Raw genomic sequence first — 26,155 nt, forward strand, 5'->3', positions numbered from 1 at the left:
ATTAAAATTGCAACAAGAATTCAAGGTACCGATGTTAAAGTGTTTGTACAGGTCTGGGAAAGTCCCATTACACAGATGCTATGCATAAGTAACTGGTTGAAAAAGAATAGGCAGAGAGACTCTCCAGTAATCAGGCTCACCAGAGTTATTAGTTGTTCACAGTTGGAAAGAAGCCACTTCCCATAGGAATCAGTAATTGAACCCTGTTCATTCCACTCTGTACAATGATCATGACAAAAAGCTTTGAGAACAGAAGAAAATGCATATACAATCTAAGAGTGCTCAGTTTTGCTATGAGGAATGCATATGGGAAGAAATTGCTTTGAGAACATGATATAATATCTAAATGTTTAATTTGTAGCTTTGTTTATTTCTGCTTTCAATTTGGTTTTCTTTAGTACATAACAACTTACAATGTATTACAAGAGAATTAAACTGATGTATTTGTGTTTATTAGTCATGAGGTTTTAATGTAACCCTCCAGATTTATAGCAGCTTTTAAATGGACTCATAGAGTTTTAAGGCTAAAAGAAATGGTTATGATTATCTAGTTTGACCATAGACCATTTCCCCTGGTGATTCCTCATTGATTCTGATGACCTGTGGCTGAACTACAGTAAATTTTATAGAAAGATAGTAGGAGCAGAATATGAATAATTTTCACATTTTGTATTTGATATGATAATCTCTAAGCACCTTGTATTGTTTCCGCATGCCTGAATATTTCCATTACCTACTGCTGAATACTTAAATACACATAAGGGTTCAAGGCTTACTTCATAATTTATCTGTTCATAGATGCTGCAGTTCTTAGTACATAGTAGTAAATGACTTGCTCAAACAGAAACAAATCTAGGACAAAAGTGATAACAAACCCTTTTATGTATATTGATTCTGGTCCCACCCACTCACTTTCCTCAAAATAATGCCTCCATTAAAGTTTTTAAGTGCATGGTGTGTTTCCTGACACTTTTTATGAGATTTGAATGGGCAAACTACCTGAAAGGATATCTCTCTTAAAGAAGCATAATACAAGAAAATAAACATACCTTCCTCATGTTAAAGTATATGGTATAGACACCTGGGGGCTTTTAGGAGTAGCAAGGAAAGCACTGAAAGTAATAGCCAAATATAAGCTGAATTTACTTGTGTTGATAATTGTGTAGCAGCAATTTATCCAGTAGTGTTTGAAACTGTCTCATACTTCCAGTGATTTTGTACTGAGGATATCAAATAAGAAGCCTTAGAAATGAGTACAGTTGACTTTGTCAAAGACACATGAGATGGGGAAAATGGAATTCCTATTTGAAAGATTTTTGTGGGAAAGCATTTAATTAAAATTATATTTCTCAAATTAAAGAAATACTACTTAAAATGAAGAGAACATTACAACTGTGGAAAGTGGTATTCTCTTTAAGAATGGAGTTTTAAGAAAGACTCACAGTCATGAGAACATGTTATTGCTCTTTATGTTACTGAGAAGGCATAAGCTTTCATGTGACGTAAAAACCAATGGTTGGCAGTACCCTGTTAAGTGTGCATTTAATTTCATAGTCTTGAGCCACTGCTAATTGGTGAGGGTTTTTTTAATTTTTCATATGTATCAACCCCCCCCAAGAAATTATGACTATTACTAGTAATACAGAATATAACCAGTTTCATATGTAGCTATTTACATGGAACACGAATGAATGTGCTTATTTTATGAATGGAGTTCCCAGCAGTGTGGAGATTCTTGAAAGCAGCAACAGTGACAAACGATTTTGGGTTTGACATTGCTTTTGGACTCTTAGGAAGGTCAGAAGTTAAGAATAAGTTCTGTTCAAGTCAGGAAGAGAATATTAACATGTATGTTGGAGTCATATTGTCCTCTTACGTCTGGCTAAAAGATAAGGAACCTGCCTCCACAAGGGACAGTAGAAGTTTTCTTTCCTAAGATCAGGCCTGTATTCCTTGACCTGAAAGGTAATGATTTCAGTCTCAAATCTTTTGCAGGTTTGTGTCTGTGTGTCTCTGTGTCTCTGTGTAAAGGATTTACAGATAATACAACCTCAAAGAATAGTTCCATTAATTAAGTAGAGAAAGCCCTATACAAAATGACCAGTACTAGTTGGACATTAATCCTCAACACTGAGAAAGGAGAATGTTACTTATGTCTTCAAAAATGAATTTGCCATTTCTGCTTCATGAAGAAATCATTGCATGATGCAGCAGAAGTCATTCCTTTCCTCCACCGCAAGCGGTGAAAAGAGAAATTTCCCCAAGTAATGCTTTTTGTACAGCCTCATGATCTTAGTGCTGTAGATGTACGCTAAGAAGTGGAACGTCCCTTTTATTTATTGCTTGAGGCAGAGCCTATGACAAATTGTATTTTCTTCTGAAGTAATATTAAGTGAATGAATGCAGAGATTCTGGCACATTTTCCACTGGTATGAAAGAGAAGGAAATTCATGGTTTAATTGTTTATTACCATATTGCTTTCTGGTGTTTTGGTTGCTCATGATTGTCATTTGCTTTCTTTTGACCAGGCAGCTAATTAACTAAACTCTCCATAAATATTTATTGGCTTCTGAGTTATATGTGAAATTCAACTCAATCCAAAGGTAATTTTTAAAACTGTGAATGCTTCAGGTCTTAACTGTAAATGAAGCAACAGAGCTTAGCACACAGTGTGTGCTAATCCCACTCTGATTGGAAGCTGTAAATTTTCATTTCAACACCACTGGGTCAGTTTGAGTTCGTTTATGCTGCAGAATGAAGTAGTTTACACATTGCATTACCACTGCTTGCTAACTCATTCTTTCAGTACTGAAGAACTGATTACCAAATGTCATTTGTTGAGATAGAATCTCAATTATTATGAAAGTCCTGTTCTATTAACAAGATAGAAAAACAATTTTGGGGAAGTACTTAAGCAACTAAATTGAGATAATGATAATTTTAACATATATTTTACATTCAATAATATTAATATTTTAATATTAAGTAATAAGAATTTATAGTAGACTTCAAGAATTTGTGACTCCTAGTAACATGCTTTTTAGGTGTTAGTTTAAAATTCAAAAGCTCCCCTGGTTACTTGCATATAACTGAAAATAGATTTTAACCAGTATTTATGATTTTTTAAAAGTGTCTTTTAGATTTATTTTCATTTTAGTAACGTGATCTGTAGCAAATTTAAAAATTCATGCTAGAAAGACAAATCACTTTCTCAGACTAAAACCGCATCATTGGTGATGCATCATTGTCTTTTATACCTTTGTCATCATATCTCACGACACTAATACACAAATTTGTGCACTATTCAGAGGGTTTAGTAAAATTTTTCAGTGATTTATGACCGTTGCTCTTTTTTGCATGATTCTGCTGAAGAAAGAACTTGCTACCTCCCTCCAGTGTAATTTAGATCATGCCTTCAATAACAGTGATGCCTTTTCCTGGTCTTAAAATCAAGAGTCATACAAGGTTAGAAGAGGAAAAGGGATTTTACCTTGGTATTTATTTTAAGGATCCTTAGGTGCACACATCCAGGTCAAATGCACCAAAATGCATCCCGCAAAATGCACACCCCAAAAGATCTGGTATAACATTATAAGTTTTATTAATTAGCATATCTGTCAAAAATTCCCCAATGAGAGGCTCGAGTGAGCCACCCTCCCTAAGGAACCCTCTCCTGGATGGTTCTATCTTGGTTTACAGAATGTGTTCTGGAGAGGATCTTGGGGTCTGGGGCACACTGATCCCTAGCTACGAAGCTTTTGAAATGTTTAGTCTCTCAGCTTGACAAACAAGTCCAAGAATGTAGGCAAAAAGCACTGGGAATACAGAAGTTGTAAAAAAGGTATAACAGAGGTATAAAAGAAAAGGCAAAAAATCTTCATGGCATCAACAGGAACTAGTTCATATGTAAATAGGAACTTACGGCTGAGCTCAGAGGGTGCTGAGCAGCAGTACTGAGCCTAGCTGGAGGCCAGGAACTAACAGTGCATCTCAGGGGTCTCTAGTGGGCCCAATACTGTTGAATGCCCTCATTAATGGTTTGAATTACGAAGCAGAGTGTATTATCAGCAAGTTTGCTGCTGACGTCAAACTGGAAGGAGTGGCTGATACAGCAGAGCATTGTGCTGCCATCCAGAGGGACCTCAAGAGGCCAGAGAAATGGGCCTACAGGACCCTCATGAAGTTAAAGACAGGGAAATACAAAGTCCTGCACCTGGTTGGGAATAAGCCCATGCACCAGTATGTGCCAAGGACCAACCAGCTGGAAAACAGCTGTGCAGAAAAGGACCTGGGAATCCTGGTGGACACCAAGTTGAACATGAGCCAGCCATGTGCTCTTGCAGGGAAGATGGCCAGTGGTATCCTGGGCTGCATAAGGTGTGTTGCCAGCAGATCAGGGAAGTGTTCCTTCCCCTCTACTCAGCACAGGTGAGGCCACACCTGGAATACCCTGTCCAGTTTTGGGCTCCTCAGTTCAAGAGAGACATGGACCTACTGGAGAGAGTCTAGCACAGGGCCACTAAGACGATTATGGAACAGGAGAAAAGGCAGAGAGAACAGGGACTGTTTAGCTTAGAGAAAAGAAGGGTTGGGTAGATTTCAGCAGTTTATTTAAAAATCTGAAGGGAAGGTTTAAAGATGGAGCCAGGCTTATTTTGGTGGTGTCCAATGGCAGGACAAGAAAAAATGTGCACATCAGGAGCTGAGGAGACAAGAGGGTTTTTTTAATGTGTCGGTGATGGAACAGTGGCTCAGGTTGCCCAGGGACATTGTGGAGTTTCCCCCTTGGAGATACTCAAAAGCTGTCCTAGGCAACCTGCTGTAGGTGACTCTGCTTGAGGAAGGGGGTTGGACAAGCAATCTCCAGAGATCCCTTCCAAATTCAGTTGTTCTGTGTGTGAACTTTTAAAAGTTAAAATTACTCAATAAAAATGACTAAATAAATTAAAAGCCCTTACTGCCAAAAATGGGGGTAACTTTGATAACTATTATGTTGCTTGACCAAGTGTTCTGGCAGAATAGTGTGCATGGAATATGATGTGTTCTGAATATTCATTGACTTTAATTTCTCATTTTGTGCCTGCCTTTTTTTTTTTTACTGTCATGACACTGCCTTGTAGCAATAGGAAAGTCAGCAGAGGAATAGTAACAGAGCCAGAAATTGCACCTCAGTTGATAAATATTTACAGAGCAATCCCCATTACTTCAAACGATGAACAATGCCAGCTGAAAACCATGTGTACCCTTGGTCTGAGTCATGACTATGGTTAAACTTCTGTCTGCTGCTGTTTGAACTGCTTGAAGACAACCAACCCCACCCATTCTGGTTAAAAAATACAGTGAAGAAAAATATTTTCAACTTTTCTATATTCTCTTTTCTGTCCTATTTGGAAGCTGGCAGAGATGTTATACTTACATGCAGAGAACATCATAAAAATCAGCCTTATTTTAATTCTGCTTGGCTGGTTCTCAGTTTAGTCAACCTGGAGGCCAGATGCTGCAGGGTGGGTAGACTTCCTGGCAATAACCCAACTTCATAAATAGAGAAAAGTGCTCTGCAGAGAATGAAGAGCTGGCTTTCCAAAGTTTGGAATAATTTCATCAATTTGCAACCAAAGCATGACCAGTGATAGTTACCATGTACTTCTGCTATAACAAATGAAATGGGTAATAGTCAGCTGAAATATTCTTATTCTAAACCACGAGTAACTGGAAGAATAAAAAGTCTGCATTTGGAGGAGGAACATGTAGGGATTTAGGTGCTGCTAGATATTAGCTGACTCATGGATACGAAGCCAGTCATAGGTCCCCTTTAATAACTTTTCTTCCATTGTAGTTATTAAGATCTATCATTTCATTAGAGTGAGTCATGCTTCTGAGGACAAGATGTCACCTTAGACTTGGTACCACACTGTTGAGAGGTGGTAGAGGCAGAAATACACTAGTTGTGATGGTTAAATGTGACTAAGTGTCTTGATTTGTGAGAGTATTACCTTGTGCTCTTGGGGAAAAAAGGCGGTTTAGCTATGGCACATGAAATAATCTGAAGACCTCTTAAATTAAAATAAAGTGTAGAAAGCACCAATTTTTAGAATCCCTGAAACAGACAGGATGGTTTCATTATTTTGAGGTATCAGCCAGGAAAAATTAATGATTTTACAACTATGGTAAGTCCTTTTAAATAAATTTTCTTCCACATTTATGATTTAGCATGAAAATTTGTAAGAAAAATCTAGTTTAATGCATTAAACATTAAAAATGTTATTAAAATAATAATAGGCAAACAAACATATTATGAGGAAATGTTCAGTGATTGAACTGAACTTTTAATTAGCTGTGATTGAATCTGTTAACCTTCACATTGGGACAAAAGCTGTTAAAACAAATGAAATTGATGCAACAAAAAGTTGCTTTCTTTTTTTAGTCTCATGTCAGAGCTTTGAACTTCTTTCCTTTAATCTTAAGACCCTAAAAAGCTAATTAGTGTTATAACACAAGTCTTTATGTAACTGGTGAAGGACACAACTACCAGTTCTGCTCTGAAATAATTTACAAAGATAGATCACTTAGTATATTTGATAAAATTGATCTAGTAATGTTACTGAGAAATGTAGAGACTATATAGGTTTCTTTGTGACCTACAACTTAAGTTTCTCCACATCTCACTGCTGTTACATCAGCACTCGTTATTTTCCTTGCTTCCTTCCTTAATGTAGCCTCACACAGAACTGAAAAAAGCTTAGGTAGAACAGCCAGCTGAAGAGCTTTGATTTCTACAGCTTAAAATAGAATCTTTGAACTTGCCAGAAGGTACAGATTTGAGAGCTGTGATATTGTTCCACCAAGTGTATTGTGTGCATACTGTCTAAACATTCACATGGTGATAGGGGAAGAATGCTTCCATCTCACTAAATAAACAATCATTTTTCCTAAATGTATTGCCATTTCTTCTTCATTGTTTTGCATGTCTCTTATGAGGAAAGGCTGAGAGAGGTGAGCCTGTTTAGCTTGGAGAAGAGATGGCTGGAGGGGATCTTACCAATGTATACAAATATCTCAAGGGTGTGTGTCAAGAGGATGAGGCCAGGCTCTTTTTGGTGGTGCTCAGCAACAGGACAAGGGACAAGAGGCACAAACTGAAACACAGGAAGTTCCATCTAAATATGGGGAAAAACTTTACTTTGAGGGTGACAGGGCATGGGATTAGGCTGTTCAGAGAGGCTGTGGAGTCTCTTTCTCTGGATATATTCAAAACCTGCCTGGACAGGATCCTGTGCGACCTGCTCTAGGTGAACCTGCTTTAGCAGGAGGGTGGACCAGATGATCTCCAGAGGTCCCTTCCAATGGCAACCAGTCTGTGATTCTGTTTTCTTCAGGAACTTAGCCCTCTCAGGTTAGTTGTTCCTAAAATTCAGTCAAAGAACAGCTTCCTTAGACACTGATGGCAGTAGGAGTGGCACAGACAGTGGTTGTTAGCTGGCATAGCCATGACTGAGGTTTTTAGCTTTTTGCTCCCTCTTGTAGACAGCTGTCAGTCGAAGGGGGAGTCACTCACCTGGAATGTTGTGGGTAAGTTGAGAGACCAAAACTGGTTTTATGTGCTCATGATTTCCGGGGTTGGGGAAAATATTCTACTTCATTTTCTGTGAAGACAGACTGTCAACAAGCATGAGAAAAGTTCACGTGGCCCAATAGTTCCATAGTGCACAGGCTTCAGAGCTCTTGTTTTACTTGGAGAGTCCTACTTGTAGCTTTCCTACTAATCCTGCAAATTCTACTGATGTGCCTGTCTATTTTGTACTTGCAAAAATACATCAACCATATCAGCTTGACCTCACCAGGAAAAAAACACTCTCAATTTGATGTATTTATCAAAGAGAAGAATGCTAAAAAAAAATAGTCTATGACAACACTAGCATCTACATTTCATTTGCAGTCTTTTAAATCCATGACATTTACTTCCTGGCAAGAAATGAGGGAAGTAGCATGTGACCCTAATTGGAACAGACTTTACTAGCTACTCCAGTGACTTGTAACCTAGAGATGCAGGACTATGTTATTTTTTTATCAGAATTAATGACATAAAGACAATTCAGCTTTTTTTCATTTTTGTCCTTATTGCCTTAATAGTGTTTGGTTACTATCCTGTTTTTTCAAATGACAATTAGAAAACTTTAGTGTCTTCATTTGTCACTGTATGTTGACAAATTTCAGACAGCATTGCAGCTCATTGCAAACGCAGTAATCACAAAACAAAAACAAATTCAAGGAAGAATTTGCCTTCCTATCAGCTGGTTTTATATTAAAATCTAGCTTATATATTGACTGGTCGAGTTCTTCGTGTCCCTTAGGCATTTTTATAAGACATAAACTTCCAGCATTTGTAAAATTTCTATCTTCCCCATATATTGGTTTAGAGCATTGGGCCAAGCTGAATTTCTGTAACTGCTTCATGAAAGTAATAGGCTGACTGTCTTATCAAGCTTGGAAGAAATCCAACGACTCTAAATACCAAAGTACTTTTTAATAGTCCTCTTGGGACTTTTTTATCATGTGTTATACTCTGTGATCTGGTTTGTTATCTTTCTTCTTACCTTTATGCTCAAAATGGAATATAATCAATAACAAAACTTAATTCCAAGCTCATTTCTTCCCACTGTCAATAGACAGCTCAGCTGTAATTCATTGTCATATCCATCTTACGTGCTATACCTGTGCAAGTTTAGCAAATGCTCTCCTCTTAGAAAACTTTTGTGAAAAGTAAAGCTTAGAGACTCTACTGGAAATTAATAGGAGATAATCAATGTTGAAGTTTTCAAATATTCTACATTTATGACTCCTTCAGGTAAAGACCCAGTTTTTACACCTCACACTCAAAAAAGGTTTCTTTCTTATTAAGTAAAAGGCCTGCATACAAATACCTATTGGATTCAGTGACCATTGGGTCTCCCTGAAGAAAAACTTCAAACTCTACACAGATATTAAACATAGACAGACATAGATATTAAAATAATAATAAACAACAGACTGTTTCAATAAATAGTTTTCACTAGCACATTAAAGAACTACTACTACCTTCCTTGTTTTGAGTTTGACAAACAAGCAAAATGCCTTCTGCTTGGCCTGTGTGGGTGGTTTAGTATAATTTTCCTTAGTTCCTGTCTATAAGAGTTGCCCCATAGGGGTTAATTAATTTTTATAAAAGGAAGTGAGATTTTTGGGTGGAATTTATAGTAGAACTAAAAATTATCAGTACTACTTTTTGGAATCTTAAAAATAAAGTCCTTATATATAGATTTTATTCTCACTCTTTGCAGACAAAATTATTTTCCTCTTAGATACTTTTATGAGCTTCAACATGTTTGAAACAGCATGAACAGTTATATGCAATAGACTGAAGTTTGCATTTCAGAGTTAAGAATCTCAGTTGTGTCACTGATAATGTTGGTCATTGTCTCATTAAATGGAAAGGATTATTTTTATCTTCTGTTACTAGGTGATAATATAGGAGAGGATATTTGTATGGAAACTTGAGTAAGAATCAGTACAGGAGAGACATATAAAATGGCTATAGTGTAATAAAGAAGTATTTGAGTTAATACATTGCCATCCATCTTTATTCTGTATTCCACTCCATTGCAACCACAAATATGAACTTGACAGATGTTAGTAAAAGGCTGGATGTAGTCCAGGCTACAATGGTTGCTGTGGATAGAAAGTTTAAAAGTTTTGGCTCAAGGCTGCAAGAAGCTGAGAGGAAAAAAAAAAAAAGAGGAAAAAGAAGAGAATTTGGACTCAGTGACTGATGGACAAAACATGAATTAAATTGATGAACTGTAAAATAAATTTGTATTGAAAATACAAGGTTGATATAGCTTCATGAAAGTAAGAAAGTGGATAGCTTGAGATATGTTTTTTGTTGTTATGGCTTATAAGGCTGTTGAAAGATAAGTAATTTATCACTCATTTTACATTGTATGGTGGGATTTTCTGTGCTGGGATTGGTCAAGTGAAAAACACAAGTATAGGATTAGTGAAATGGGCGAGCATTAGCATTAAGGGATAGAATGCCATAATTCTCATGTAAATATGAGACAAGGGTTCAAGTTTCAAAAATCGTATTTAAGACCCTGCACTATGGTCCAATATTTTAGCTTAAGTAAGTGTTTGTGATTGTCAGAATGAGAATAAAAATTATGAGCTTGGAACACAGCTCACCCTCTCTTGCCAAGGTAAGGATAAGCATATTTCTTTATTTCACTTCCCCAGTGCCACTGGTTTTTTTTGGCTAAGGGCATGGAAAATATATCTACCTCAAGAATACAGGAGTGTCTTTGTGACACACAGTTGGTCTGTTCAGCTATCTTCAATAATGCTGTCTTTATTCACCAGGCTCCTTTCTCACCTAGTTCAACGAAACCTATATTGTATTACAAGTGCTACTACTCTCTGCAACTTAAAAAGTTGTTTCTAGCCAAATAATATTTTTGACTTACTCTTGCTAATATTGTATACTTGTTTGGCTCAGGAAAGCACCAAAACCTTGGGCCTTGGCCAGAAAGTGTTCCTATTGTTTTTTTCTGAAGAGTTGGCAGAAAGCAGTCTTTTATTTTAATTCGATCTTCACTGCTTGGCAAGAAAATGCAATCTGGACCTCTTTACAGATAATATTCTAGAAATGAGAAAATACAAACATGTTTGTAGTAAAGTTCTGTATCTTGGCCCATTCCCATTTGACCCTGGCTATTTTTCTTGTAGCAATGCATCATTTTGTTATCTGCTCTTCTATCTGTTATTTAAAAATCCCTCTGTTTTCAGGGTTAATAAAGCTGAAATCCAGAACTGCATCCTTAATGCTAATGCCTCAAATTTGGTGGAGGTGTTTCTTCCATTACTGAGAAGAAAGCAGTTGAAGTAGCCCAGCAGACTGGTTATTTATCCAGGAGGGTAACATCTTTTATGACCAATTGGTATTTTTAGAAGAAAGACAGAATGTTCCTTCAATAAAGCTTGCAGAATTTTTTCCAGTAGAACTATGCCTGTTTGATGGAAAAAAGTGTTCCAGAGGAATGTTCATTCTGTCATAGTTATCAACAGAAAATCAGTAGCGAGATGAGCTTTTATTTTCTTGCCAGGTTTTGTACCAATCAAGCAGCTTGTCAACAGCTGCATGACCTCTTTTCTAAGCTCTCTAGGCTCTTGACCTGGCAAGCTTTTGAGCTCCTTGTCTCCCAGTTCATCACTTGATGGGCAGCCAGCTCTTTCTCTGGCTGCTTGTATGGATCACAGAGTGGCTTGCTGCTGGCTTGCCTAAACTTCCAAGTGTCTTGCTAACTGGCTTTCTTCCCTTCTTCTATTTAGCTCCTCAAATGCCTTTTCCACAGACTACTTCGTTCCTCATCTTCGTGGTTTTTGAGGCGTGGTTACTGTGAGTGGCCTGTTGTCCATCTAGCTGGCTCCCTGGTGGGTAAGCACCAGAAACCCAACTGGCTTACTGTCCAGAAGTTGCTTCCTAGCTGATTGTTTAGCTGCTGTGTGGACTCTCTGTAAGGCTCGCCATTGCAGGGAGCTGGTTTCTGCTGATGGTTGGCTCAATAGTTTTTGCTGGGCTTTTTAAAAATTTTCCTACCACAAAAGCAGGTGTGGTGTTTTTATTTAAACTTACATATAACAACTAAATATGATAATTCTTTAAATAATTCCTCGTACAGTTTTCACAGAAAAATCATAAGAAGTCTGTGTTTCACAGTGAGCAGGAAGGTTTTTTTAAGGACCACTGTAAACTTAAAAAACTAAAAAAAACCTGGTTTTGTTAACAGGTGGTATTTGTCCTCTAATTAAAATATCTTTCTCCTATGGGTTTCTAGAAAGACTCACATGAGTCAGAGAAGGTGACTAACTTTCCAGGGATAACACACTATATAGCAATTAAACAAATGTTTACCTCAAAAAATACCCCTCTGTTAATTTTAAGTTTTATCAATACATGTGCTAAAAGTAAAAGCAATGTGAAATACTACAAAATAATATTTCAGATAATGGAATTTCACTTACTATATCTTACATCTAAGAATATCATCTGGCAACAGTATAGCAACAGTTATCTTACTATGTCTGGCCTGTGAAGGAAGATGAAAAACTATTAATTAGGAACATCTTGAAGTTTATTTAGGACATCACTATTTATAAAGTTTTGATTTTTCATTTCCTTCTTTTCTATTCTCTGAACTTTTTTCTGGTACACATGCTATTTTTTATTTCTTTCTTTTCTGTATATTTTGCTTACTCTTACTTGGCTTATGCCACTTGCCAAACTGGCATACCTGAACATACTATGGCAAACTTGAACATCCTATTCACAAGTCAGCCACCAAATTCAAGACTGCAATTAAGTTTCTGATAGAATTATTTTAAAGGATGGGCTTTCCTTAAAAAAAAAAAGGAAAAAAATAACCTACAATTCTTTTCCAGTTGCTTGATTTGAACAGCTGACTCTCTGGAATTATTACCACCAATAATCTCTTAACAGCTGCTCTGTCCTTGCTGCATGGAGTAGTATTGGGTACTTTGTTCTGGCCACAGTCAGGCATTCTGATCACCTCTGCTGCTGACAAATGGGCTTGATTCTTCTCACAATCAGTGAAAAATTTCAGTAAACCAATGAAATTGGAAACACATGAAAAAGTTTATGAAAAAAGGTTACCTCACATGATTAGTAAGGATCTTAAAGAGCAGCTCTTGAGCTTTTCTCAGATGCTCTCAGCAGTTTGAGAAACCAGGTTAACAGTCTTTTGTAGTGTCAGTCAGTGGAGATAAAAGATGTGCTGGTGATACTTAGTACTACCTTGGTATTCATGATAATTATGATGGTCAGACTTTATCCACTGAAGTGATAAAATGTTTGCAACAAATCTGTCAATACTTCACTATTTCAGAGTATTAGTCCTTCCTCTAGTAAGGTGAAATAGTGCAAGAGCATTGGGAACGGACTTGTAATGACCTCCTGAGCCAGCTCCCTTTCTGTGTGTTTTCCCATGAGTGCAAAGGTGTTTTGTTCACACTGCTGCTATAGATACATGAGGTCTTTCCAAAAGAAGCAGAGGAAGTTCACACAGAAAGATACACTTTCGTGTAGCTAAGGGGATGCAGTTTAAGGCAATGAGAGAGAAGTCCCTTGCACAGTTGTTTTGAATGTTTATTTAAACAAGATAGAAATTCTCAGTAAGTGACTATTCTTCTGAGCCAGTAATCACACATAGCTTCAGGACCTAATGTAGGCACTGATTCATATTCTGTCTCCTTTTCCAGTGCTCCAAGCTATTTGATGTTTTCCTCTTTGGCACATGTTAGAAGATGATAAAAGCTGTTACAAATCTCATATCCACACTGAAGCTTGGACAACTGTAGTGCACTGTTGGTATTTAAAAGCTATTTCCTGCAGGCAGTCAGGCCAAAGGAATGTATCCAGAGTATATTGCAGAGATTTAAATATGTCTCTCTGGCTAAGAAGAAACCCTAAATCAAGCCAAAGCAACATTTGCATACCTTGTAATTAATGTGAAAGCTTTGTACTGTGTCACCAAAAACTCTCAACCTGTTTTTTGGCAACATTTAGATTGGAATAAGGTGAAAACAAAGCTGTGCAAATGGCTAGAAGTAATTTATAAAACCAAAGCAATTAGATTGGCTTGGCTGAAAGTTTTGAATCTGACTGGGAATAAGGACTAGTTTTTCTGAAAGTAGTTTTTGGAGTATCTTTGTGAACTGTGATGCTTATAGCAAGCTTTATATTCTAGGAAATAGTAAAACATTTTATGCTTTTATGTACACAATATAGGAAGAGTGAAGAGGATCTTACTTGCATACAGTAGAGGCGGGAATGGTTCCTGCATTTATCAAACAGAAGTTCTCCTGAGCCTTGTCACTGTCTCCGGCTTGGCGGTGCTGGATGGCGAGGTGCCGCGACCTTCCTAAAGGCGTCTCCAAGGCCAAGCCGCTGGGCAGGACCACCACACACTCACACACACGTACACGCACACACATGGATAGCTCCAGAAAATGGGTCAACGGCAAAGAGACAGGAAGGGTCTTCGTATAGGGTTCCACGGGAGAGGTTTATTGCAAACACACGTGTGAAGGGTTCCAGGGACAAAGAACATGGGAGGGTCCAGGTTTATATACGGAAGTGGAGGGAGCATCAGGGACCACTCATCTGAGGGCATGGGGGCGGTACACAGGCGGGACTAGGGAATGGGAGCCAATGGGAAACTCTGAGGGAATGGCAAGAGGCAAGGGCCAGTGGAGGAACATGGAGTGGAGAACTTTCTAGGGCAGGGACATATAAGGTATAGAGGGGCAGGGAGGCCAGCGGGCCAACCGGGGAAGCAGAACTGGGCTACATTAACGTAGTAGAACAGAGCATCCTGGGGGAAGCCTTTTCGGTCACCCTAACCTGGGAAAGATATTTTGGTACTAGGGACTGTCCCACCAGTGGACTCTCTTTGTCCTTCGTACCACAGGCCTACCGGCCACCGCAGAGCCTAGTGGTCATTGCTAATTTAGCTGGTAGTATTTATCATTATGCAAATATCCACTATTCATGAGGTTTTTAGTCATCAATGAATCACCAGATTTCTACGATATCAGGCAAGTGTCATTACATACTATACCTAGCAGGGAAGTCACAAATCCTGCAAAAAAGTTTTATCTAATGAAACTATAACACTTGGTCTGGCTAGCAGCATTGTCAATGCTTTACCCAGTTGATCTGTGTTTTGGCACCCTATGGATTGGAGCTCAGTTCCAAAATACAAGCTGTCTCTAGGCCTGACCATAGCAGTCTGAAAAAGTTAACATCCTCACCAGCACAACATGGTCCATCACCATTTATAAAGCCAAAGAAAGTGTCAGGCAATGTGACAGGAATTAGAAATCCATTAATGCATGAAAAAGAATTTCACAGAAGCTGGATATGAGTTTGATAACACATCTATTGGAGAAGGATTTATCTCAGACTTCACTGTTTCAGAGTTCAGTACAAAAATAAAACTTGTTATTTAGTTTTTCTACTTCCAAATTTCTTCATCTGAACCCTTTGGGAGGTATTGTAGAAAATACTATATAATACTAACTATCAGGCTTTTAGAACTGGTCGCAGTAGGTTTTCACAGCAATTTGAATGCCTGCCAATGTTAGTGTTTTTGCGAAAGTGTTTCTTCCTTTCCACACCCTTTAAACATCCGTAAAGTAGTTCCGAGAACAGAAACAAGTGTAAGGATCATACAGTATGTTTGGCATTTCTGATAAAGAAAGGCCTGATTTATGTGCCTTCTGCACACCACTCATTCTTAATTCATAGTCTTAAACCCCTTTTCTCCTTGCACATGCAATTTCTTTCTCCCTCATAAACAAAGAGGGGTTCAGAAAGGCAGGTGAATTTGGCTTACATGACTTAAATGCTGTTTTGTCATGACAAAAAGGGAGCACATTTATTTTCCTTGAAGGTTCCTGGTATGATGATTGCAGAAATCACTGGATTTTGTTAATCCACCTACAAATACTTAAGCAGAGAGGAGACGCTAACCATCTGTGGGGAAAGCCATTGCTCTCTGTTTTTTCAGAGGATACCAGGGTTTGCATCCTCTTACTGGATCCTGGAAGTAGTAAGAGGCTGAGGCTGAAGTTGTCCTGTGCTGCATTTAGTGGAATTAAACAAAAGAGCAGTGGGGCATGTGTGATATCCCAGAAAGGTCCTTGGAGCTCTAAGGTTTGTTTCTGCAGTTCATCAGAGAGTGATTCTGCACAACTGTTTTGTAAGGGCCATGAGGAAATTTCTGAGCCTAGCTTGAAGATTTTGTAGTGTATAAATTACAAAATCTGAATTATTTTTCTCAGTATTCATTTCAATGTATAAATGATGCAGCCAATATATAGAAAGCTTTTGACCTCCCCAAAGAAAGATTAACTCTACAAATGCTTTTTGGCATTTGTATTTATTTAAATTTAGACTAAACACTTGAAAAAGGGAGAATTCACCTTTTTTGTCTAAATTATCTGCATGGATTCACTCAGGATCTGGGGCTGCTCCTGAAAGGGGACATACTCTTTGCTGTTATGGAGCTCTATAGTGAAATGAAGCCATTTGTGTTACGGATGTGCTGTGTGTGGTACAATTTTCATTGACCTTAACCACAGTACCATTAAACTGGTCAAAAACCAAGACTGTGCAGCACTTGGGCATATAATGAATATATTTATTTTACTAGGAACAACCTCTCTCTCATCTGCAATCTTTTACTGAAGATGTTTGTGGCCAAGGGAGCACTTACACCATCTTGTAACTTCTGTCTCTCTTATGTAGTGCCTAAAAGAAAATATACTTACCTAAAAAAAAAATGCTTGCAGGGTATCTATTTATAATGTGTGTTTGAGGATAGAGATTGTCACAGTTGAGAAGCATTGAGAACACCTAAATATATGCTAAATATGTGCAGACCACCAGAAGATGGTAACTTTGCAGGATAGTGGCTCACCTTGACCAGTCTTTATTGAGAGACTGCAACAACTCTACAAGGGTTCTTATAAGCTTTTGTGCAGAGAATCTGCACACCATAGAGAGAGTAAGTAGATCTTGACCCCACTGACCATTGTGGTCTACTCTGTCAATAATTTTCATACTGAGGAGAAGTCCTCAGTCTGCAGATTGGAGTCTCCTGCAGCACTCCCTGACACATCCAGCTCTACGTTCTCTATTTCGACCACGTATTGATAGCATGCATATAAAAATTTTTAGTATGTGCTTTGCAGTGGAAAACTAATATGGATCCACTGAATCTCAGAAGTATTCTCTTGGAACTTCCATTTGACAATAAATCTCCACACTGCAGGAAAACCTTCCTACTTGTGATTTTAGATTAATTCAAGACAACATACAGAGCATTTTTAATGTTATTCTACTGTGAGATTATTTCATAACTGAATTCAAATAAAATAGAAATAATATTTTCTAGAAAAGATAGCTCGTAATAATGCATTAGTATATATTTGCAACCTCAAAGATAGAGGTGAGGTTGAAAATTTATAATGAACAGGAATAAGTATTACTGGATTGTTGGGTATGGTATACCATGCAGTATGTTGCAGTCACTCCTTAATACTTTGAAAAGATGCCTTTTATTATTAACTTCAAGTTCTCTAGTTCAGTAAGCTTGCTGGAACCTTAAATTTTTAGGTAATTTATCTTTCTAATTAAGGTACTATGTAAATTTTATATGATTTTATCTGGAAATTACTCCGTACCCTTTAAAGATAACAGTAAATGAAAAATACCTGTTATTAATGTGTGAACTCCAAAGGACAGGGAGTTCAAAGGTCTATGCATATTCAAGTAATACTGAGGAAAAAAACCTGCAGTTTGGTTTAGTTTAATATCTGCACTAGAAATATAATAAATTTCCTATTCAGAAAAAAAACCCCAAACAGAATTGAGCCAAAAAAGGCCTGAAGACATTTTAATTTGTAATACTTTCACTGTTTGCTTTTGAGCTGTGATGAAAACATTGTCTGTTATATATATAGTCTTCTCTCTTTCTAGGTCTTACTCCCATTTTAAGTTTTGACTTTATCTGTGTGTGAATAAAAATATCTTTATTGGCAACAGGTGGAAAATCGACAACAAGGGTATTTTGAGCAACTTCCTATGCACTCCTACGTGTTGAGAACATCTGAGCATTGGTTGCAATTGGTTTTTATTTTCTTATCTTTTCTGAGCAGAATCAAGATAATAAGGCTGATATTGTTTTGTATTTAAACCACAGAAAGCCTGGAATGTGCTAGGAATGAAGAACGCACTGTGGGTACTGCCATGGGCAAAACTGTGGCACGTGCCATGTTCACATCAGGGAAGGACCAAGCTGGGGGACTGCATTCTCCTGTGACCTGCTCTGGGCCAGTGAATGCTTTTACCCGGGTGTGGCACCGGTGCTGTACTTGTGTGCCCAGATACCAAATAAACTCCATCTGCTGGGATTTAAGAGATTTGTCATCCTATTTCAATTATCAGATGGTAGCCTTTACATTCAAATATCATGATGGTAATGTAATATGTCAGATATTTGTGTTGGTAGTGAAAATACACTGAAGTTGAAAACATTTCTATTGTTTTATTGGAAACAGTTCCTTTAATATGTTGCTTTAATATATTCTTTTGAACTTTTTTATCTTTTCATACAAAAGCACATGGAGTTTATTCTCAGCTGAATGTAACTTACATTCAGAAATAACTCAGTTTCGTTTGTGTTTTCTGAGCCATCTGCAAAGTAAGCACAGGAATCAGCAAACTTACTTACCAAGCCAGTTGTTTGTCCCAACTGAGGTCAAAACACTGAAATTTTGTCCTGTGAACATTCTCTGAAATCCAAATGACTTGTTATCAGTCTTCCTTTGCTTTTGATCATGTTGTAGGATGATGTGTTTTCCTAATGATGCAGAATCTCTCATTAAGTTCAGGAAACAGGATATAAGGATAAGTCAATTGACTCAATTTATGGGCATAATAAAGCAGGCCCTATTACCTTCAGCAATCAAGGCAAGATGAAACAAAAACTTGTGAAGTTATTATGACAAATAACTTAGAATTTACCTGCAAACATAGAGTTAATACATTGTGGTTTTGAGGCAGAATTTGAGGCATTAAAACCTGAAAACAATAATCATAATCTATTGTTTAATGTGTCATCTCAGAATATTTCAGAATTTATTCAGAGCCAGAAATATCTGTTACTAAACCATGATGAACTACAAGAATTTTTAAAAGTATTTCCTAATGTCTGCTCTACGTCTCCTTTCAGCCTTTCTGAGTCAGTGTTAACAGCTGAGGATTTTTTTTTCTTACTTGCAATATAATTAAAAACAAATTTAGCAGGAGCATAGAAGTTCTGTCGGTTGGAGGCCTGCTAGTTTTTAGGAAGGTGACTAGCAATATACACAGCTGTTCCTGACAATTACAAAGTTTAAAGCAAAGCAGGGGAAAGAGGCTGAATTTGCCAAATATGGTTTCCGTTGTATGTATGTATTTCCACAAATCAGTGGACAGGCTAGAGTTCTTCCTGCAGCATGCTGAAATCAAACTTGTTTATATGTACTCCATGACAGAAATTACAGATGAAACTTATCTTCCCAGAAAAAGCAATGCAATAGATGCTTCCAAACTGCATGGAACACAGTAGCAGGTAAAGAAAACATTAGCAACTGGGACGTGTTGGAACAAGTCTAGAGGAGGGCCAGGAAGATGGATCACCTCTCCTATGAACACAGGCTGAGAGTTAGGGTTTTTCAGCCTGGAGAAGAGAAGGCTCCAGGGAGACCTTAGAGCACCTTCCAGTACCATAAGGGGCCTACAAAAAAGCTGGAGAGGGAAGTTTTACAAGGGCACGAAGTGACAGGACAAGGGGTAATGGCTGTAAATGGCAAGAGTGCAGTTTTAAATATTAGGAAGAAATGCTTTATTGTGAAGGTGGTGAGGCACTGGAACAGGTTGCCCAGAGAAGCTGTGGCTGCCCCATCCCTGGAAGTGTTCAAGGCCAGGCTGGGTGGAGCTCTGAGCAAACTGATCTAGTGGAAGGTGCCCCTGACCATGGCAGGGGGTTGGAACTTGTTGATCTTTAAGGTCCCTTCCAACCCAAACCCTTCCGTGATTCTATTTAAGAGATGGTGTTTTGCATTAAAGGAAAATAAGTAAAGTTTAATTTCAGCAGGAATATAGTTCAAAACTGGCAGAGAGATGTTGATTATTCATTCAGTGCCTTGAATTCCATTTACCTATATCCATCTCAGTTCAAAATTATGAAAAGAGGTCTTGTGCTTGTGCATTTATTGAGTCTGTCATGGTGCAAATATTGCCAAAGGAGGAATATGGGTCAATACAGAAGGAAATGTGTAAAACAAGTTGTCAGTCATTGGTACTATTTCCAAGTATGGAACTGTGGTGCTCTGTATGGGTTGTTATTCTTGGGAATATATAACTCATGGCTTTGACCACCTACAACATTTTCTGTAAAGCCAGATGCACTCTTCTGGGCATCTGATGTCCTAATTCAGGTCAAACAAAAATACTTCACTCTATTTTTGAATTGTTCAAAATGTCTTCTGTGGTGTGAAACAGGAAGTAGATATTCTAAGGAGAATTATGTGAGTAACCCTTACATATAACTTTTATGTTTGTTTGGAAAGTGTTTTTGAATCTTAAGGAATTGTAAGTGCTAAGTGCAAAGCATCATGGATATTATATAACTGTATGTTCATTGGCATTAAAATTCAGAAACAAGTTATTTCCAGTGCCAGAACTTATTCCTATGTTCAGTCACTTAACAGGCAAAATTAAAATGAAGTATCAGCAACACCTTTCCTGTGCCAAGAAAAACACTGCATTTCAAGACAAGGGGCAAAGAAAATAGAGTCAACATTGCAAACATTTTCACTATCAACTTTGTACAACTGCTGGCAAAAATTATTGTGTAAGTCTATTTGCCATGTCTCACCGTGCTTTTTCTCCCTTGATATTTGTGCCTACTCTTCTGAATAACTACTGCTTACTACAGTTGTCAAAATAAAATATGACAGCAGGTACAGTGCAGATGCTGTGTAAAGTAAATGTAATAATGATAATCATGATTTTACTAACTCAGTGACTGAAAATTTAGCTTGGGAAGAGGGATGAGTTTGCTGTCCATCGTCATTAGTTCATTCATCAGCTAGATGTTGCTCTGGGCAGCTGGTATGCTATTTGATGCTATTTGCCACTCCTGGACTTGGCTTGTTTTTTAGCCAGAAAGACTTGGTTTTTTTTTGTTTTTTTTGTTTTTTTTTTGCTTCTTGTACTTGCTGTGAGCAGTAAGGAAAAGGAGTCTGCTGCTCTGGGAGGAATTTGAACCAAACACTTAAACACTTAAGACACCTGAAGAGCCAGAAAGCATCATGACTCTGCTCTAGGATTTGTAGTCATTTAGGAGGAGCCCAGCCTTTTGATTTAGCTGATATTTAGCTGATAGTTAATTTTTAACTTCTCAGGGGACAATTTCAAGTGACTGTAGTAGTTGAATTTGATTTTGCAAGAGCATTTCTGGTGTCCCTTTAAAAATCAGTTTGTTGCTGCTGTTAGGCAACTTGAATAATTTTTGAATGCTGTTTGTGATCAAATAATATCCAGAGAGGGAAGAAAAATTAATATTTTTGTCTTCGTTCATAACTAAGCTTTTTCTGGGATAGATTTACATATGTAACTCCCATTCTTCTGCTTCATTGACTTCCCCTCTTCAAACCTCATTTGAAGCATATTTTCTTTCTCTTGTGGTTTGTTAATATCTTGGGATGACTTTGTGATGTGTATCCCCTATCACTGCTCTATGCCCAGAAATTAACTCCATTACTTAGTTACTAAAGCTATTTACTGACAAATACATAGAGTGATACAGACTGGCTTATGAACCAGTGTGTTTTACTGCTTGTCCTCATAGCTACAGCTGAAAAAAAAAAAAAAGAAAAAAGAAAAAGCATGCATGTTTGGATCTAATAATATGATGTGCCTGCAAATAAAACATGGGAAGCTTCATAAATCTTATAAAAATGTATTAATCTTTTTAGATTTAGATATTTTGCCACGTATTCCCCTCCATCTTCTAGGTTTTGAAAGCAGCATAGAAAAGAAGCACAAACTGACTGACTTTTCCCCAGTATAAGAAAGGTTAGAACCAAAGCTAAAGGCCTAACAAAAAAAAAAAAAAAAAAGGACAAAAAGAGCATGCTCCTGAACTGTCTGGAAGAATTTCCAGTGATTTTAGTGGGCTTTGGTTCCACTCTTCAGTGGTACCAACAATGTAGGCAAAATTCAGTTTTACTGTGGTACAGACTTCTGTGAATGAAGGCTGAGATTTGAGGAGGCTGAGGATGTTAGATGAAGGGAAAGTTCAGCTGCTGTGGATCTGAAAGTAGGCATTAGTCAGTAGGGCTTCAGATGGAGAAATTTGGAAGGTTGTATGTGGGGATGAAGACTTTTGGAGTCAGTAGAGCTCTGGAGAATTTGGTTTGAGAAATCATAGGAGGTCACCTCCATCCATAGGATCCATAGGAGATCATGAAGGTGAGCCTGGGGAGAGGTTAGTCATGTAAGAGCAAGGAGTTAGGGTAAAGGGACTGGAAACATTCAATAGGTTTTGGGATGTGCATCTTTGTAGAGACTGTGGTTGGTGGCTGTGCAAGCACATGGTTTTGTTCGCCCTTTTTAGCCTTTCTGGGGACCATTCTTTTCCTTCCTTGCAACCTTTTGAGTCTCTTGGAGGAGGAAAGATGGGACGGAGGAAGAAGACAAGGTCCTAATCGAAAGAGGTCCATCTATGTAGGATGTTAAGACCAGAACCAGATCTGGGAAAGAATGGTGTAGGAATTGAGAAATGAACTGTATTCATTAGAGCAAGGCTTCTTCCCCTTTGAAGGATATCTGCTGGTACCAAGAGGAGCAGCCAGCGATGAGCACTGTGCCTTACAGTGTCCTGGGCAGTAATGGCAGGAGCAGTTGGTTGTGGAAGCAGAAGAGGTCAAGAGTAGGTCTTGTCTCATGGTGTGTCACTGCAGGCTGTTCCTGCTTTCTTGAGTGAGTGTTCTGGTCATGTGTGAGCAACATAGGAAAGTTCGTAAACCCTTCCTAGAGGGTGTGTCATTCTCATTTAAGCTAACAATTGGTTGTTGTGTATATCAATGATGAAACAGTCAGGATAAAACTGAAAATATATGTAGAAAGTGTTGACTTCCAGGCATATGTATTTCTTTTTAAAGTTGTGTATAAAAAAACCCCTCTATAGACACTTTGTGAATGAGCAAACAGATCCAAGCAGAGGCTGCAGCAGCCATAGATGACTGCTGAGTAGCCAACATTTATATTTCAAAAAGTCAGTGCACATTTGAAAAAGTTGACTGCACATTCATGTGTCACTGCATGTTTTTATGGCCCTGCTGTGCATGCAGAATTGTTTGTTTTCTTCAGATAGAAAATAGTGTGAACCTGACCAGCACTACATAATAGCATAGACTCCTATTCTAACATCTGGATCCTTTCATACTGTAATAGACAAACAGCTAAACATTCAGTGGCTTAATTTCTTTTTCTTTTTGTGATTCTGAGGCATTCAGATGCTTATCAGATCCTGATGGGCTTGCTGTTTTTACTTAGGCAAAATCACGACTGACTTTGAAGCCCATATCAGCTTTGTTTAGCTAATGAGCATTGACTTGAGAATTTGGCCCCAAATTCCTTTTATAGATAAATCATCTGGAGCTCTCACATAAGAAAACTGACTACTTATGTTTCCAGTATTTTTGGGGTTTCCTAGCATGAGGACCATCACAGAAGTGAATGACCTTTCTCACAATCTTTTAGTTTCAAAGTGGGATTGGGAATTTAAAATAGAGGTTTATATAAAACACAGTTTTCCTGGCAGGAAAGTGAAATAAGATCAACAACTTTATACGCAGTAACACTCCCACAGAAACAGATAGCAGTAGTATCAGACTTCAGGAGGAACAAGAATGACAAAGAATACTAGGAAATAAGACTGTTTGACCAAACTTTTGAGGACTTCCAGCTGCAAAACATTATCTAACATGTGGGCAGCTACACAGGTGTTGTAAAACTGCTGGTGTTGAGGGACTATTTGATTAGCTAATTACCCTTATAAAGAGACAACCTAATCTGTGTGAAACTCCCCCATCTGAAAACTCATTTTGTCATGCTATTTTCAAATTTTCTCTCCACAAATTGCAGTTTAAAATAATTGGAAATTTAGAAGAAAAGAAAGAAAAAGAGAATCTAATTTGTCACTAAAAAAATCAACTTTTAAAATTCCTCCCTGGTGGTCTGGTATTATTAAATATTCTCCTTGATTTTTTTTTAATCTTGGTTTATTGGAGGGAGAAAAACAATTATCTGTAAACGTAATTTTTAATGCATGGTAATAAAAATAAATGGTACAGCTCTGCTGCTGCTCACCTAAATCTTCTTCCCTGGTGGTCTGGTGGTATTAAATAATCTGTTCCACATGTATTCATCATTTGCTGACAGGAAAAGGAAAACTTTTTACATTTTATTGTCTACAAAACAAACACAATGTTACTTAATCAGGTGGGGAAGACTTTTCTGAGGGTCACTCAATAAACAAAAGAAATATTTGACTTTCCCGGGTGGTGTAATTTTAACTCTCCTGATTTACATGACAATTATGATGAAACTAGAAGAGCAGAAATAATTTCCAGGATGCCCTTTGTGTTCAGTTCTACTTGGTCCAGATTCTGTTTGTTATGGTTTAATTCTTTTCTGCAACAAACTAGCTAAGTAATGAGTGCCACAAATTATCTCATTGCTGATGAGGCATTCATTTACTTTAGGATATTTACTGTCTGCTTTACACTCACACATAACATCTTTTTAATGTAAATCTCATGGTGCTTTACTGAATTAGATCAGCAAACATTTATTTCTCCTATTTCAAAGACTGATAAACTGATAGGTGGTGGTGTGCAGTGTGGACTTGCCTGCAGCTGTGTGGCGGTTCCATGACAAGAGAGGAAAATAGAATCCCCACTCTGGAGTTTTTCCCTTCTTACAGACATCTAGTATCTTCTACTTCAAAAACTCTCCATGTTTGTGTTCATTAAATCTTTGTTTTAATTTTCCAAATGCCCTTAAAGAAACTAAGCTTTCAGCAATGGAAGTGGAGCACTCATTAACTCTTATTCATCATCTTTTTTTTGGCATTTGTGCAAATTTTAGAAATGATGCTGGAGAAATTTTTCCTTCTCTAGTTTAAAACAGTGTAAAGTCATGGTGTGTGTACTCTCCTCTCAGAGGAGACCAAAAAATATTGATTTGTTGGACAGCGTATTATTGTATTAACACTGAATTTTGAAAATACAACATTTCCACACTGTTATATTTTTGGTTTTGGCATAAAGTTAAGTAAGGTATTTTAGAGATTTATCTGTCCTTACTGATGATACTTTTCATTCTGTAAAACAATATATATGATTTACTTATTAAATTCAAGCTGATATTATTAACATATAAATCTCAAGTTTTATACTGGGTGTATACTTCATATGGCACATTGGGGATGTTGACAGAAACTGCTTCATTTCCTTTGGGTTGTTTTACTTTGATACAGTTTGGACATTGAAAACAGCAGTGGGTAGAAAATGCATGCTGGATCACTTTTACAAAACCAAGTGCAGGGGCTGCTTTTTGCTAAAAAGCCTGTAAATAACAGGATCATAAGAGACTGCCATGAGATGTAATTTTGTTCTCATTATGCTGTGAAGGCTTGATAACTTTAGAGAGGTAAACCACCAGAGAAGAATAGATTTCCTATGACAATGATCTTAAAAGTAAAAAATTGTTCTAAATGGTTCACAGCCCTTTCTTGGAAGCACAAATATTTTTGCTTTAAAATAGGAAGATATGTACTTTTGTTTTTAAACATGAATTGCTTTTATCTCAGAGGTATAAAATAATTAACTTAAACTCTGATAAAATCTGTAGTTTGTAATTGAAAACATGTGCATTGTGGGACCAGTGGAATGTTTCCAGCCGAGCTGTGTGTGGCAGAAAAGAATCTCTACAGAGCTCAAAGCATTCCTGGTTTTATGGTAAATGTCTCTCTCTCCTCACTGAATTCTTATTAATCAGTTTTATTTACATGGCATTGTAGTGATCTACTGAAGAGTAAAATGCTTTAAAAACATTTTGAAAGATGCATAAGAGTCCTTGAGGGAAAAGACTAATTTAGCTGCAAGTTCCATTATAAACCGCATTGAGTGATAAGGCTTGAACACAACCCAAACTTGTTATGTATGTGTGTATGTGCGTATTTATTTTCTACTGTTGCTGTTGGAATGTCTTCTTGGGAAACTCCCTTACAGCGGAGTGATGAATTGTTTGTGTGGTCATGATAAGGATATATTTTATTAGGATATAATACCTATTCACATTAACTACCATGAATATATTATAAGAACATTTTCATTAAACAACTGCTCTCTGGGGCATGTATTTCCCAGGGATAGTAACACAAACCAGAGTGTTGTCTTTGGGGCAAATGTCACACTGTTAAAA

Source organism: Corvus hawaiiensis, chromosome 7 (assembly GCF_020740725.1).
Source record: "Corvus hawaiiensis isolate bCorHaw1 chromosome 7, bCorHaw1.pri.cur, whole genome shotgun sequence".
NCBI classification, from domain to species: Eukaryota; Metazoa; Chordata; class Aves; order Passeriformes; family Corvidae; genus Corvus; species Corvus hawaiiensis.